Raw genomic sequence first — 16,164 nt, 5'->3', positions numbered from 1 at the left:
CTCGATTGTAAGATACTGAGGAAGATTCTGTCGAACTGACTGCTTCCTGAAATACATAAGCTAGTCCATACTGATCAGTCAGGCTTTATACCAGGCTGTAGCGGCTAATCCATAATACTTCACTGGATGCCCTTGATCAGGTAACAGTGTCAGTGGACATCGAGAAGGCCTTTGACACTTTAGGTTGGGGCTTCTTTTTGGCTCTCACAGACATTGGGATTCGGACCTCGATTCCTGAGATGGGTTTGCACATTTTATGCAGAGCTGCTAGCTACAGTAAGAACAGGCCAGGTGATATCGGAGAGCTTTGGTGTTCAAAGGGGAACCCATCAGGGATGTCAATTGCCACCGCTTATCTTTGTGCTCATAATGGAACCTCATGCCTGCCACCTGCGCGATCGAACTGGGGCCTGGGGAGTTCCAGAATTGGGCTCCCACCATGTAATTTCCTTGTATGCGCATGATGCCCTCATCTATCTTCACGATGTGGGAGCCACACTCCCTGACCTCATGCAACTCTTGGAAACGTTTCGTGATGCTTCTGGATTACGGGTCAGTTAACCCAATTCGTGCTTGTTCCCTTTGGCACCACATCCTTCCTCAAATAGGGGAATCTTGACTGATATGCGCCTCCACTAGAGCTATGAGTCCTTTAAGTTACTGGGAGTTAACATTTACCATACAGTGCAGGACCTTACTTGGATAGGGTGGTCGTAGGTATCCATAGCTCCCTCCCATTTTCGCGGTCATTGCCTCTGTCTCCAGTGGGTTGGGTTGGGTTGCGGTGTCCAAGATGCTGAAACTACCCAGATTACTTCTTTGCAGCACTACCTATAGTGGTGCCGCGAGTCTTCTTGTGGATGCTCGACGGCCTGCCCTTGAACTTATATGGAGCGATGGCCATCGCAGATTGGCCCTGACCAAACTCCAGAGACCAATGACAGAGGATAATTTTGAATTGTATTATGTGGCAACACAATTGCAATGGCCGATGGCCTGGCTATCTTAGACTGTCTGTCAGTAATTGCCTTTGGTCCAGGCGATCTTAGGGGGAGTCAATGTGTATACTTGGCTGTCAGACTTACCTGGTCCACACATTTCACAACAGATGAGGGTGGCTCACGCATGCTGGCATCGTTTTATGCACTCCAAGGAACCCCACATCCCATTCTCATTGGATATTCCAATATGGGATATACCTAAGTTAAGGGGAGTGATACGAGCTGTCAACCGAGTTATGTGGATGGATGCGGGGTTACCCAAGCGGGAGACTTATACCTAGATGGTTCCCTTAAGACATTCCAGGATATCACTGAAATGTGCACTATTCCACCCGGCCAATTTCTCACCTATTATACACTACTGCACGCCATGCAAATTTCCTGGAGCGCCACGGACAGGGAACCTCCAATATCACAGGTACTACATACCATAGTTCTGGCTGGGGGCACACGACACACCATCATCACCCTGTACACAGCGCTCCATGCGAGTGAGCCAACTCTCAAGTTGACTGCATGCACTAAATGGGATGCAGTGTTACCGCAGCCACTGTCTACCATAGAATGGACCAGAGCTCTTCAGATGGCAAAAGGGGTATCCCGAAACCCTAGATTTTGGTTTACACAATTTAATTATGTCCATCCTGCCTACCTAGACCCTCATTGTATCTAACATATGTTTCCCTTACTCTCTCGTGGTTGTCCACAATGCACCTTGCCATCAGTGGGATTTTACCATATGGTATGGGAGTGCCCGGTATTACAATCCACATGGCCAGGGTCACTGAAACTGTAACAGAACTGACTACACATCCCCTGCCTCTTACATCCACCTCTTGCCTACTGGGTCTTTGCCCCGCAAAAACAGCGATAAATACCTCCACAGATTCATTGATCCTGCTTTTGTACTATTTAAAATGAAGGGTACCTCTGGTGTGGAAGTCTCCGGCATTCCCATCTGTTCAGCAGTGGCTGCACGATCTGCTAACCTGGGTGCGTGCAGAAGCACACTATATTCAGTGGCTACATGTGAATGGAATTATTCGTCTTGGTGGGAATTGCTTGGTGAACCTGGTATTAAATGTTGAGGCCAAGAATGATCTCAATCTGCCATGAAAGTAGGGATACCCTAGGACACCTGCTTTTCCCTACTTGATGGGAAATTATTATTCCCCTTTGCTCAATCTGCTCCCAACCACTGGTCAAGTCCATTGACTCCCTCCTCCTGGACACCTTCTCTAACCCTAGATCACAGACGATCCCTCCCTCCACACCGTATATAGTTCCATGAGCTTGTTGTTTTATACATACCTGTTTATTGTTACTCTATTGATAACGGCGATCACATACTTGTTCCTTGGGACTGTATCCGAAGGATAATTGACAAACTACTGCTTTAATGCACACTGATATGAGCCACCTGTAGCGGTAATTTATTGTCTACTGATCTGATATTACCTAATGTCTCGGATGCCACAGATATACTAATAAACAAATATAAAAAATGAAAAAAGGTCTGGTAGGCTGCTTGTCCATGGAAGAGGAACAAATTCTGAGGGACAAATCAAGTGAAAAAGGTGGATTCTGCTCTTTAAAAGGTGTTTTCAGGAATCTGTGTAGACATGGGGACTGGCATTTATGGGAATTATACAGCCCAATCGCTGATCACCGATTCCAAGAATCTACTTTCTGCTTTTCAGAATGATTCAGGGTGTCTTCCGTTATTAGAGGATATGGATGGCCAGATAGAATTTCATCATGATATTTTATTTGACATCAAAAGGTCATTGGCTCTCACAGGTGGAGCTCTCCTGACAGCTAGGAGAAACCGGTACCTTAAGGTTCCAGGTCACATGGTGTCGAATTAGAGGATGCGCTTCATTGAATTTTCAAGGAATGGAAACATCTCTCTTCCTTCAAATATCATTGTTCAAGAAGTTCTAATTTTTCAAGGCCAAAATCCTCTTTTAGGAAGCAGCAGAATGAAGATCAGCCTGCTGAATGTTCTTTCTGCAACACATGCAATTTTGTATGAGAAGCACCTTTAAAGCTAGTGAGGTCTAGCACAGGATTCTTCACATAAACCTAGATCAGTTATTAGTAACTAGATTGTTTTGGCTTTGTGGGAGCACAGAAAGAGCTCGCATAGATTCTGACCACTCTCTCCCATAATTTTACAATATGGTGTCCTTCGAGAAGACGCCATGAATTACTCTTACTACGCGTAACAGCAGTCATTGGCTGTTACCCTTTCTAGAGCCCAGAGGAGACAATGTGAATTACTCTCTCCCATAGTTTTAAAGTCTGGTTCCCTCCAAGTAGACATTTAGAACTAAACTTGCTACAGTAATGGGTAGCAACCTACATTCTTTATAGAGCTTAGGATTGGAGCTCAGGATCAGCACTGCAAACTCCTCTTAGCATGGCTAAGTATAGGCAAGTAATGAACAACGGGAACGCATACCGGAGGTTAGGTCCATCATTTAGGACCATGGACTGAATTGTAAGTACGCGCTGATGTGTTTTTTTACCAATTTGTGAATGCATATTCGGCATTCCTTTGTCTGGGCATGACTGGGTGTATGTTTAACGATTGGCTTTTGAACTACTGGCTACTTTCCTGCTATTATCTTTTTGTTGATGATACCTGAGTAAATTATTCTCAGCTATTTTGATTCACTATATTATTGTTGCAGTCTGACTGGATGCTTGTGGTTGAGCTCACTACATATTTCTAAGTTGATATTGGTTTATGAATACTATGTTCAGCGTCCTTTCTAGTCCTGTTTTGCGCTTTCCATGGAGCTACATCTCTAAGTTGGGGATGGTAAGCATATTTTTTTTATATGGTTTCACTTGACTACTCACTGTATTAATTCGCACAATTGATTTTCACTTAATTTGGTGCAATGTTTTTCTTATTATTGTCTTCTAGGGCGACCCTTTTTCGTGACATTATCAGTTGATTAAATGTGACTGTTTTTCATAATTGTTAATCGGGGAAGCTTATTTTTGGTCCTGATGAAGCGTTGATGGATCCTGATGGACCGCTAGACACAAAACATGTCGACCCCATATTAAGAGGTACCACAGAGTTTGTGGTCCTCTTGTTGTGCTTTGAAAGTTGTTGAGCATCATACTCATCTTTTACTTTCATTTTTGTTTTTAACCTTGGTCTTCATTTCTTCTACACTGATTAAATTTATGATGTGATTTAGAGATGAACAACCAATTTTAAAAATTTTCTTCTGGCTCTCCTATTTGTACTGGCGGTCGGTATAGTCCACATCTATTAGTCACCATAAGAACAATACGGCTTAGAGCCCCCATTTGGGGAGCCCGTCAGGCATTGCAGTGCCGGCCTGGTGTGGAGCATTTCCCGATGATGATGCCAGTCATCCATTGTGATGCGTGAGGGCTTTTGCTCCTGATTTATTAGGTTCCCTAGACCCCTTTTTTGTCTGTACTTGGAACAGTGTACCTTTGTTTTATTCATTACTAAGTTGGGAGACTGTACACTGGACCATCAACCTCCCGGTCCCTCCCCTCCTTTTTGTTTTGATAAGTATAGGCAAGTGTATTATGGTATTTAGAGGTAAAGATGATCATGGGATAAAACCCTTCTTTAAATCATACTTTTTCTGCACAGACAATGGCAAAACACTGACAAGTCATCATTTCAGCATGCCAATGTAGCATAGGGTTGCTGAGATCCATCAGACGTTCATCGTTCCATTGTATACATTATCATCACTATTATAGCCTTATAGCCCACTGTAGTGAAGTATACCCACCATTAAAGGCCCGCTCCAGTGTTATAAGTTGAAGGCGAGGGCTTTTAACAAGGTAGCAGGCCTTTAATGGCCAGTATACCCCAGCTATGGTGGGCCACAGGCTATTAGAAAGCAGAATGTTCTAACTAGTAAAACAAAGGCCTCAAAGAGCCCAAGGGGGTTGAAATCCCCTCGGGCTTTGTGAGGCCTTTATCAAAGCAACAGTTGTGAACACAAACATTGGAATGATGGATCTCTGGGCTTCTACCAGCCATTAGAAGCCCGGAGCACTCCATTGTCTCCAATGAAGCACTCAACATTCCAGTGCTCTAACTGATGCTGAACAAAGAAATCCAAGAGTACCACCTGATGCTCAGTCAACCCCTTCTACCACACCACCTCATGAAATCATGAAAGACCAGTCTATAAATTGTGATAATCAGTGATCTAGAACCAGAGAGAAGTTACAAATACCCCAGACTCTGCCCTTACTCCCCTGGCACACAGTGTCAGGTTTGCAGCAATGACTGAGTCGTCGGCTGAAATGGATATTCCAGACACTGGGCCAACAAGATTGGAATCAATGAACACCAGATGTTGGCACAATATCAGGCAACCAATGCAGTGAGAAAAGTTTTTAACCTCTACAGTTTCAATGCTCCAAAAAATATTGTAGATGAAGTGTCTTCTATAAGAGGGCCACCACCATCATCAGCAAGTGATGAGTGAGTGAGTGCTCCTGCAGAAGTGCTACTATTTATAACTACCTAATAATAACATTCTCTGTAGAGTCTGAAAGAGAAAACATACTTGCAGAGGAAATGGAAGAAGTCGTACAGGGTGGAGCCTGGGTGACGCCAGCATATTTAAATATAGCAGATAAGAAGCCGTGAACAAGCCCCCGGGTCCTAAAAAGCCAGAGGTCGCAGTGCAACATCAAAATCTTTTGTAGATCAAATGCACTTAATTTGAAAGAAGAAAATCAATTTTTCGTCACTGCCATTCCATGCTGGCAACCTTCCCAGGCCACGAGAACCAGGGGAAGTGACTAACAACTTTGCTTGTCCACAGCAATACAGTTTATGTTCTTTCATTTAAAGAGCATTCTCTGCCACAACTAAAACTCAAAACTACACCTGGGGAAGGGATTTTTGACTGATCAGCCTAGGGAGAGAACACAGAGTCCTTACAGATTATGCTATCGAAATATTGCGTGCTAAATATCGTGCTATAAAATATTGCAACCAGAATATTGACCAAAATCTTGTGAAAGTAAGTATATGAGGGTAACTATGAATTTACTATGCTTCACTCTATATCTATGTACCCGGGCGATACATACATATCTTCATGATACGTAGATATGGAATTATGGGCCAGATGTAACAAGAATGCATTTTGCGACTCGGAAATAGCGATTTTTAAGAAATCGATATTTCTGAGTCGCTAAAATCCAATGTATAAAATTTGCGATTCGGTAATAGCAATTTCTTAAAAATCTCAAATGCTATTACCGAATCACAAATTGGAATACAGCCCCCATTTGCATCTATGGGCCTGTCGGCCCATATTTGCGAATATTTTGCATGTCCCAAATTGCGAATTCCTAACTGCAATTCGCAATTTTGGGAAATGCAAAGTCCAGGGTGCTGGGGGCCTAAGGCCCCCTCTGCTGCACCCCAAAACATTTTTTAACAGCATGTAAGGTGCACACATGCCAAAAAGGCATGTGTGCTTTACATGTAAATTTTAAAAATGCTTTTTAAATGCATTTTTTTAATTTGCACAGGGTTACCACCAAGTTCAACTTGGTGGTAATAGCGATTCCTTAATGCCCAATTCGCATTAAGGAATTGCTTCATACATGTGCTTTAGAAATCACAAATAAGGATTCCTTATTTGTGATTTCTTATTTAGAGAGTCGCAATTTGCGATTCTCTAAACGGGGTCGCAATTTTAAGGAATCGCTATTTTAGCGATTCCTTAAAATTGCATTCAGAATGCCTTTGATACATTCTGAAAGGGCTTTTTGCATTCGCAAACGGGCATTCACACCGTTTGCGAATGCAAAAAGCTTTGATACATCTGGCCCTATGAATAGTAAATCAATGAGGGTGGAGCTTGGAGCTGAGCCAAGACGGCTGCTTGAATGTGGAGCTCCAGTCACCATCAGGCCGATGAGAAGAATCGTACCTGTTAAAAGACCCTCAGCCTGGCAGATTCACTTACATGATGCCGCGCGTGGCTGGCTGTGCCGGGGAAGCCGGCCTGGGTCATTATTGATATTGTGAGTCTGGGGGGTGCGAAGCGGTGTCAAGCAGGTCAGAGCCCCAGCCACAACAGAGACTACCGGCAAGCCTTGGGCTGCGCCTATGCCCGGGACACCATGTTTCACTCCCTGGGGTGGGAGTATGTATTATCTCACTGGCAGGATGGGTCTCAGCAACTTCTTTTTGAGAATGAATAAGCTGCTATGTAGAGGCCGCACTGCCAACATCTGGATTCATGGATACCTCTCCCGTTCCTTTAACATTCTGCACTGTACTCAGCAGAGATGCACACTCCACCCCCCTGAATTTTGCTCTTTCCTTGGAACCTCTGGGATTCCTGGTAAAGGATCGTCACTGGCAGCGAGGGTTGATCTTCACGAATGGGCAGCCGACATTATCACCATATGCAGATGACATCCTACTTTTTAATCAATGCCCCACGTCCAACTATTGCCAGTGAGCCAGAAAACAGTGAATTTTAACCCCATGTCTGGCTTCAATATGACTTAGAGTAAAACCAAAATGTTTCCCTTGACACCAACTACGGTGCCGGTTAGCCCAGTCTATCTCCTTACTTGGTGTTACGCTAAGTGATAATGATGGACCGGTAATTGGCAAACCAAGGGCCTGATTTGGATATTGGCTGAGGGGTTGTTACTCCGTCACAATGGTGATGGATATACTGTCCGCCAAAATCAAAATCCCATTGTATCCTATGGAAGAGTAACCCCCGCCACTATCTAAATGAGGTCCTATGTATGCAGGATGAAGTGCGTTTGATCTAAGATGTAGAGCTAAATGTGCTGTTGGGGTGGACTCCCCCCCAAATTACTCCCAGCATCTAATGCTATTTGTTTAGAACAAAATGGATGTGCGGATGCATTTTTTATTCAAAAAGTTGTGCTAAATGCAGCCCAAAATCCCTTTGTATCCTATGGAAGAGTAACCCCCCGCCACTATCTAAATCAGGTCCTATGTATGCAGGATGAAGTGGATTGAATGCATTGTTGATAGCTGAACAAACATGCCTTATTAAACTGGTAGTGCTCTGCCTCTGTTTGCCAAAATGTGATAGGATGCTTTACAATATGGTATGTGAGCGCATGTCTATATTCGACCACATATGGATGATGTACAGGGATCACAGCTTTGTTACCATGAGTTTTTTGTTTCCGATGAAATACAATAAAGAAAATATTTAGCATACAAATATTTTTACTAATTTTTTTTTAGTTAAATGAACTTTTTTTTACTTTTCCCTATGCTTTACAATAGGGAGTCTCTACAAGATAGGGTGGAAAGTTCCCTAAGGTAAAATATAGGAAAATATTGAAACGTTTATTAAACTTTATAATAAATGAGTTTAAATATACTTATGCTTACAAATAATGTAAAATCATTTATTTATATGTAGAATAAAATTAAAAGTGCTACAACACTATTAACTTAATTTTAAATTAGATCTTTAGTTAATGTATATATGTTAAATTAAATTAAAATTATTTATCTGAAGTTTAAAATAAAACATGTTATGCGTTAATAGTGAACAAAAAGTGATGTATAGAATGAATTAAAAGTAAAGTAACTATATTTTAATAAAACTTGAGGTTACATTAATTTATACATTCAAAATAGGTTGTTTACAAACTCTTTCTTCATAACTGTAGTGGGTCACATTACACTCATTATATGTGTTATCAGAAACCGCAAATCAAATGGACCATACTTGTTCTTCCCCTGAAAAGGGCAGATTTTCCTGAGCCCACCTTTGAGTTGTACCCATTTGGTCACTCAAGCCCATTGTGCTTAATACTGGCATTTGTCTCGCCCCACGTCTGCCACATCGTGGAAAAGGCTGATGTATTTAAGACTGATACACTTGCCAATCTGTATCAAAACATTGCATGCCCCAGTAATGGAGCTCCCACATCAGGGAGCACCTGCTGAGCCTGGGAATCGCTATTGTGAAACATCCCTGTCTTATACTCATCCAAACTCCCACTAGGAACAACCCTGCAGTATCCTTCCTTTCCTGAAGAGCCCGGGACCCTGGATCCACCCACCAGAGTGATGGAGGGCACAAAGGGATGCATCACAAGGTTATTAGGGTTCCACTGGCCTACAGGGCAATCAAGTAATTCCCATTTGCACTTTTGGGGCTTTTTTTTGGCTGTTTGTGGGCCTGTTTTATGGTCTGCTGGGTCAGTTTTTACTGTTGATTTCCCTGATATCACCACAAAGATTGCGCGCCGCAAGCACAAATCCATGCAGTCTTCCTGCCTTGCACAACACTTACACAGCATGTCTATACACGTTCAAAACTGCCCTAATTTGCAAACATGGGTACCTTTTTTATCTATCTATTTCACTACTCGGGGTCACTTTTGTTTTAGTGCCCGGGCCTATTTTCAGTTTCTGTGGCCCTTGTTCTATAATTGGTTTGATGGAAATTGAACAGATTGTACATTACTACCAATATAGAAATGGTACGGATAAATAGATGAAGAATAGTCCGATGACAAATGGTCGTTTTGCTGTCTGCAAAACTGTGCTCACATCAGCTAACTATAGTCATGGCCACTCGAATAATGCGATTGCACGGCTGCAGCGATTTTCACATAATTATAGATTTGCGCACTTGTCACATAATTCATCATCTGCCACATAATCTTCAGATTTTAACAAAAAAAATGTTTTTAGCTCAAATGGGTCAAAAGTTACTAAAAATGCAAGGACACGATGCTGCATGGTGGAAGGTCCTTGCAAAGCTCGACGGGCCACCTTATGTTGCTTATCACTGTATTTACATGTTAAACAGGTACTAAAGAGGTGCAACCAATGCCAAGTGTCACCATGTTTAAAAATGACAAAATAATTAAGTAATACTAATACAAAATGTGCCGCATTGTGGTGCATAATTTGCCTTTTCTTGCCGCATTATTTACTAAGCCGTGCCTCATAATTTGTCCCTCTCCTGCCACATCATTCCAGAGGCCATGAATACAGCAAAGACTGATACATTTCTCCACATAATGTAAATTGCTCCAATGCTGTTGCATAGAATGGACCTCAGTAAAACCATGCAGTTAATAGGGGTTGGAGGCCTCAGGCTGGTATTATGCTGTTGCCAGGGCTATGTCCAGGAATTCTAGATTTCTGGCAAAACATCAGAGAAGAACGTCGTAACATGATGGTACATGTAATACCAGCCAGCCCCTTGATCATACTACTTGGGCACGAGGCTGATGTCCCCAAATATGTGAGAAGATGTACTGCCCTTTTGCTCCTGTTGGCAAGAAGACAGGCGGAGATCGGCTGGTGGGTGAGGCCCCCACCATGGGTTGGAGGACAACCTCTTCTGCAAAACCAATACTGTGACATATGCAGTGCTGATAACAGAAAAAAGTAAGCCCAATGACATCTTGGATATCTCAGTGCACATCGGCAAAGCTCAATGGAGACTGAAGAAGCAAAAGTTGCCATATACGTTGGATTGGCTTTACCTGAGCAGATTGTCAGACCGCTTGAGGCTGCTATGCCTTCAGTGTATCTATTGTATTGATAATTGATCTACTCTCTTCTCTGATCTCAGGCTATAATACAAATATGTGATAGGTTGCTTTACAATATGTTATATGAGCGCATGTCTATATTCTACCACATATGGATGATGTACAGCGATCACAGCTTTGTTACTATGATTTTTTGTTTTTGATGAAATTCAATAAAGAAAATATTTAGCATACAAATATTTTTACTAATTTGTTTTTGTTAAATAAACTTTTTTTAAACTTTTCCCTATGCTTTACAATAGGGAGTCTCTACAAGATAGGGTGGAAAATTCCCAAAGGTAAAATTTAGGAAAATATTGAAAAGTTTATTAAACTTTATAATAAATGAGTTTAATTATAGTTAAGCTTACAAATAATGTAAAATCATTTATTTATATGTAGAATAAAATAAAAAGTGCTACAACACTATTAACTTAATTTTAAATTAGATCTTTAGTTAATGTAGATATGTAAAATTAAACTAAAATTATTTATCTGAAGTTTAAAATAAAACATGTTATGCGTTAAACTGAACAAAAAGTGATGTATAGAATGAATTAAAAGTAAAGTAACTATATTTTAATAAAACTTGAGGTTACATTAATTCATACATTCAAAATAGGTTGTTAACATACTTTATAATTAAATGATAAATATGTTTTATTTTTTAGGCTGTTAACATTAATTATATTTATTTATATTTTTAACAATTTTAAGTAATTCAATGTACCATTGTTTCTAAAGAGGTTTTGATTTAGGTCTCTACTGCCATTATTTTCTATGGGAGGGTGTTGTAGTACCAGTGGTCAGCCCTGTATAATGCTGGACTTACAACTGTTTCTTTTTGGCAGTAGTAACTTACACTTGTAAATTTGGCTCCACTCCCGGTTCCAGGGGGTGGAGACGTACAGGTTTACACACTTGAGTAACTTTACAATCACATTTTGTGGATAACCAAAAGTAGTAAAATTATTCAAAAAAGTTAAACTAAACTACACAAAGGAGCAAGTTACCTTTGGTAATAGACAAATATGAGTTTCAGGGCCCTGAACGGGGACTAAAATCCACAGACCCGGTGAACTGCCACCATCCCACTGCATGCAAAGTCCCAATTCCGATCCCAGTTGCACAGAAATCCCTCAGACATTTAGGAGTCGTCACAGGGTGCCCGTGGGGCAGTGCGGCATCCTCTCGGGGGAATTTGTCCTTCCAACTTTGAACCTGCCCCTTGCGTAGGGTGACCAGATTTTGGAAACAAAAACTGGGACATCTCATAAAAATAAACGAAGGACTACAGTTTCACAGCATCCGAGGGGCGGAGAATGGCAACGCTCATCATCAAAGAAACTGACAAACAAGGCACTAAGGGAATACATTAATTGCCAGTTTTAAACCCAACACCCCCCTCCTCCCCCAACTTCTCTTCTGCCTTTAATGGAGAAAATAAGGAAACTCATTAAGATAATGAATGTGTGAGAAAGCCCGGGGCGAGGTGGGTTTTGCCAATAACTGTGAGCTTCATTTTTACAACAATCCAATCTGCCTCAGCATCTCATGGCTGACGGGAAGCTCTGAAGGCAGAGGGCAGCAGGGACCCATCAATACCCTGCTGAATTGTTTTGAGTGGCTGGGTAAATAGGTATTGAATATCATATACTTGGGCACTGTAGAGAGACGGGGCACCCTGCCATGCTAACCTCTACTTGTTATCACCCACAGTATGCTGAATTACACCATTGATGCACTTGGTTGATAAAGTAAACTTCAGGGAAGGCGGCGTTGAGACAGAGACAGGCGAATTCACTCCTACAGGCTTATGCCTGTATTTTGGGTAAAAGTTGGACTCTTTGGAATTAAAAAATAAGTCAGGAGTTCTCCTGCCACTTCAGGCATGGCATAAGAGTCCACAGTTCTTCCACTGAGCACTCACTCAGGAAAAGTGCTCCCATGGCGGACAAAAGGGGCGGTTCAAGGAGACGCTGAAGGCTTCCCTGAAGTCCTTTGAGATCAACATGAACCATCAATGGACAAAACACACTGGTGTCCGCGTGCAGTCAAGTAAAGAACACTTTATGCACCCATACAGACTGGGCCAGCAAGAGTGTTGAGATGCCCTTGGCAGAAATGCTGATGTACGCCCCTTCCCCCTTTTGTGGGGACACACACACACACACATGCAAACATCCAGTGTGCGCGCACACACACACACATGCAAACGTCCAGTGCGCGCGCCCACACACACACACACATGCAAACATCCAGTGCATGTACACACACACATGCAAACATCCAGTGTGCGCGCACACACACTCATGTGCAAACATCTAGTGCGTGCACACACACATGCAAACATCCAGTGTGCGCGCACACACACTCATGTGCAAACATCCAGTGCGTGCACACACACATGCAAACATCCAGTGCACGCACACACACACACATGCAAACATCCTGTGCACAAACACACACACACATGCAAACATCCAGTGCACGCACACACACATGCAAACATCCAGTGCACAAACACACACATACAAACATCAAGTGCGCGCGCGCACACACAAATCCAGAGCCAACTCACACATAAAGGACAACAGAGCTTAGAATACGCTCAAACTGAAAATGTTTTTTTTTTAAACTGCAAGTTACCTTGGGTTTCACATTAAAAGCATGAAGCGTATGTAGATTGTCTCTGAGTAAATAAAGTTCCCTCCTTGTAGTTCTTTTTTAAGGGTATTGTTTATGTGTTCACTGTAAGGAATTCCACACAAATCATTAACTTGTTTGAACAAAATACAAGCAGCATCTTTTCTTCACTCAGTGACAGCATGAAGGTTTCTATGGATACGCACACGTGTCTCAGTAGCAGACTTTACCTGTTCATTGAGAACCAACACTGAAATAAAAGAATCAAGCTAGGAGAAAATTGTTTCCTAGCCTAAAATAATTTTTTCACTCCTTATCTCCTGAGACCCTGCAAACCTCTGGTTGTGCCAAATCATAGGGCTGGCACTGGTGCATTTGCACTTAAAAATATATTTTATTCTTTTCTCTACAGTCAAAGTATTTTTCCTCCTCAGAGATGCTCCTTCCCTTACACACTCATAAAAACTGGGATATTCACTCCTCATTACTGAGCCCAGGATAATTTTAATTACGCTGGCGCAGAATTACTGTTAATTACATGATTACGCCTGCTCATGTATTTAAGAGTAATTTGGGGGAAAACAGTCCTACAGCGAGAACACATTTAGGGGCAGATTTTTTAAAAGTGGTGCTGCCTCTAGTGCAGCGCCACTTTCCTTGCGCCCCTTGGCGCCCCCTAACGCCAACACGTGTGTGCCGTATTTAAAATACAGTGCACCATTGCAGAAGTCAGGGGTACTGGCATCATACTTTTTTACGCTAGTCCGGTGCTTTGCAGGATTAGCGTAAAAAATGTTTACGCTAATCCTGCAGAGCACCCAGAGGCCCATTGAAAACAATGGGAGCCTCCCTTTAACGCCTGCTCTGAGCAGCCGTTACACAATCTCTTATATTTCTTTGCACCATTAATCATACTCTTCTTGCATGATTATTCATAATCTCGTGGATTTTGTTTGTGTAATGCTGCATGATTATGCCACACTGAATTACATGCATTATGCCCACCCCTGCTTGTTACTACTATGAAACTACATTCATTCCTGCCTTGATAGGACTAAATGCATTAGCATATCTGGGTAGGAAACTATCTGCAAAGGTTTTGTGAATTCCCTGAAGAATGCTACATTATTTAACAATAACAAACCCACTTTTCCAATTTGCTAAACCATCAATTTGCTTATGTGGCCATCACCCAATCAATTATTCACACTGCCGATTAGAAGTCTGCCCATAGCATTGTCCTTTGCCCAGGCATGTTGACTACCCAAGAGTGGATAGTGAGCAACTATCTGACACTAAAGGCCAGTAAACTGAATATATACAGATTGATAAACATTAATGCAGAGGCCATAAACTCATTCTCTCCCATAGGCCTGGGGGTGATGCCCCTGGTATCTTCTACCACCTATAGCTTTGGCTCACTTAACGTCCTTGGCAGAGTCCTCCATTTTGCTCCTTAGAAGATTTATAACCAACTGACTTCAGCTTGCATACTCTTGCATCTAGACCAGTGTAACATCTTGTACCAAGAGCTTCCAACTTATGCACCAAAGAATTCATAGAGCATTCAAGCTCATTCAGTCTATGGACCATATTACTAAAAGTGCCAAGTGGTGCAACGGGCATATGTGCCCACTTTGTGCACCTCTGGGGCACTTTGGTATTATGGAAGGGGCTGCAAAGACTTTTGCGTCCCCTTCTGTAATACAGATAGTGCTGGTGCACATGTAGAGCCAGCCCTGTCTCAAGAGAGCGTTCCTTCATTTGTGTGGGGGTGTAGCCGCAGGCAAATGCGGTAATCTCTCTACCTCTGTGGCCGTACCATATTATTGACGTGGGTGCAACAGCAAAGAAGCTGTCAAAGTGCAGAACAAAAAAGTGTCAGTGCACCCCCTGCTCACAACCCTCTGGAGGGGAAAAAGGAGGTTCTATGAATCCCCCAGTTATCTACTTTCTGGTGGATACAGTCACTCACTGCACCCACCTGCAAAGGAATCTGTAATTCTTTGTCAACTGGCGGGCGGGTTGCTGCTTGCACAATGAAACATGGAGCGGCTTTGAAGCAGTTGCTCTGTATTTCACATGAATACTCTGCCCCCAGGGCAGCACGAGTTCAGTGCTACCCTACGGAGAAGCATGTTCAATGTAATAGGGTGCACTTTCTCTGTTTTGCGCAAATATTTAAATGTGCGCTGTGCGCAAACAGGAAAAGTGTGCCCTATATGTAAGAGGACTCCTGAAGATTTATCACCTGAAAATGACTGATAATGCTTCATTGCCCCACAGACAGCAACATTTGTTGCCCAGGGCCACAGAGTTAAGTTCAAAGCACTGTGCATTATGCAGAGAGTTTTTACAGCATAGATGGTGCCTGCCTTTGCGGTCATTCATACGTCCATCAATTCCAGCTCAATCTGTGGTCCAACTCCCATGTGATAACTCACATTCTTCGTATCCAACAGGCATGGAGCGGAGGGAGGGCTTTATTCCTTCTTGGCTCAAGCTTGGAATGGCCTCTGCCTTTAAGAGCCACCAACATCTCCTTACAGTTCAGAATATTCCTTAAAAACCTTTATCTTCTGCTGATCCGTTCTCCATATCGATCTCTCCGTTTTCTCACCTTCCTACTAGTGCCAAGAAGCCTCCGGGATAAAGTTGCACCTTATATGTAAGTAAATAAATAAATGCCCTAGGGAAAGAAGTTGCTGACACCAAAAATCCATCATAGTAGCAAAATTTTAAATTGAGCAAATCACCACTTCTCGTGGTAAAAGCTCACCATTCCTGGTAATTGAATCAGGTATAGTGTTTTCCCAGTTATTTTCACCTTAGTGCGTAAGTAACACTGTAAACCAGGTAGACTATGGTTAAAGCAGAAATAAACAACATTTATAAAGAAAAAGGCTTGGGCGAACGCAAAGGT

At 42.3% G+C, this 16,164-nt stretch overlaps 1 protein-coding gene across 2 annotated transcripts in view; it reads right to left on the bottom strand.

Annotated features, from left to right (window-relative positions):
* Positions 1-16,164, bottom strand: part of SGSM2 (small G protein signaling modulator 2) — a 761,725-nt gene that overhangs the window by 687,774 nt on the left and 57,787 nt on the right. The gene's annotated exons all lie outside the window — the stretch shown is intronic.

The sequence above is a fragment of the Pleurodeles waltl genome, chromosome 3_2 (assembly GCF_031143425.1).
Source record: "Pleurodeles waltl isolate 20211129_DDA chromosome 3_2, aPleWal1.hap1.20221129, whole genome shotgun sequence".
NCBI classification, from domain to species: Eukaryota; Metazoa; Chordata; class Amphibia; order Caudata; family Salamandridae; genus Pleurodeles; species Pleurodeles waltl.
Note: the sequence above shows the minus strand (reverse complement) of the source record. Positions and strands in the feature narration are given on the sequence as shown.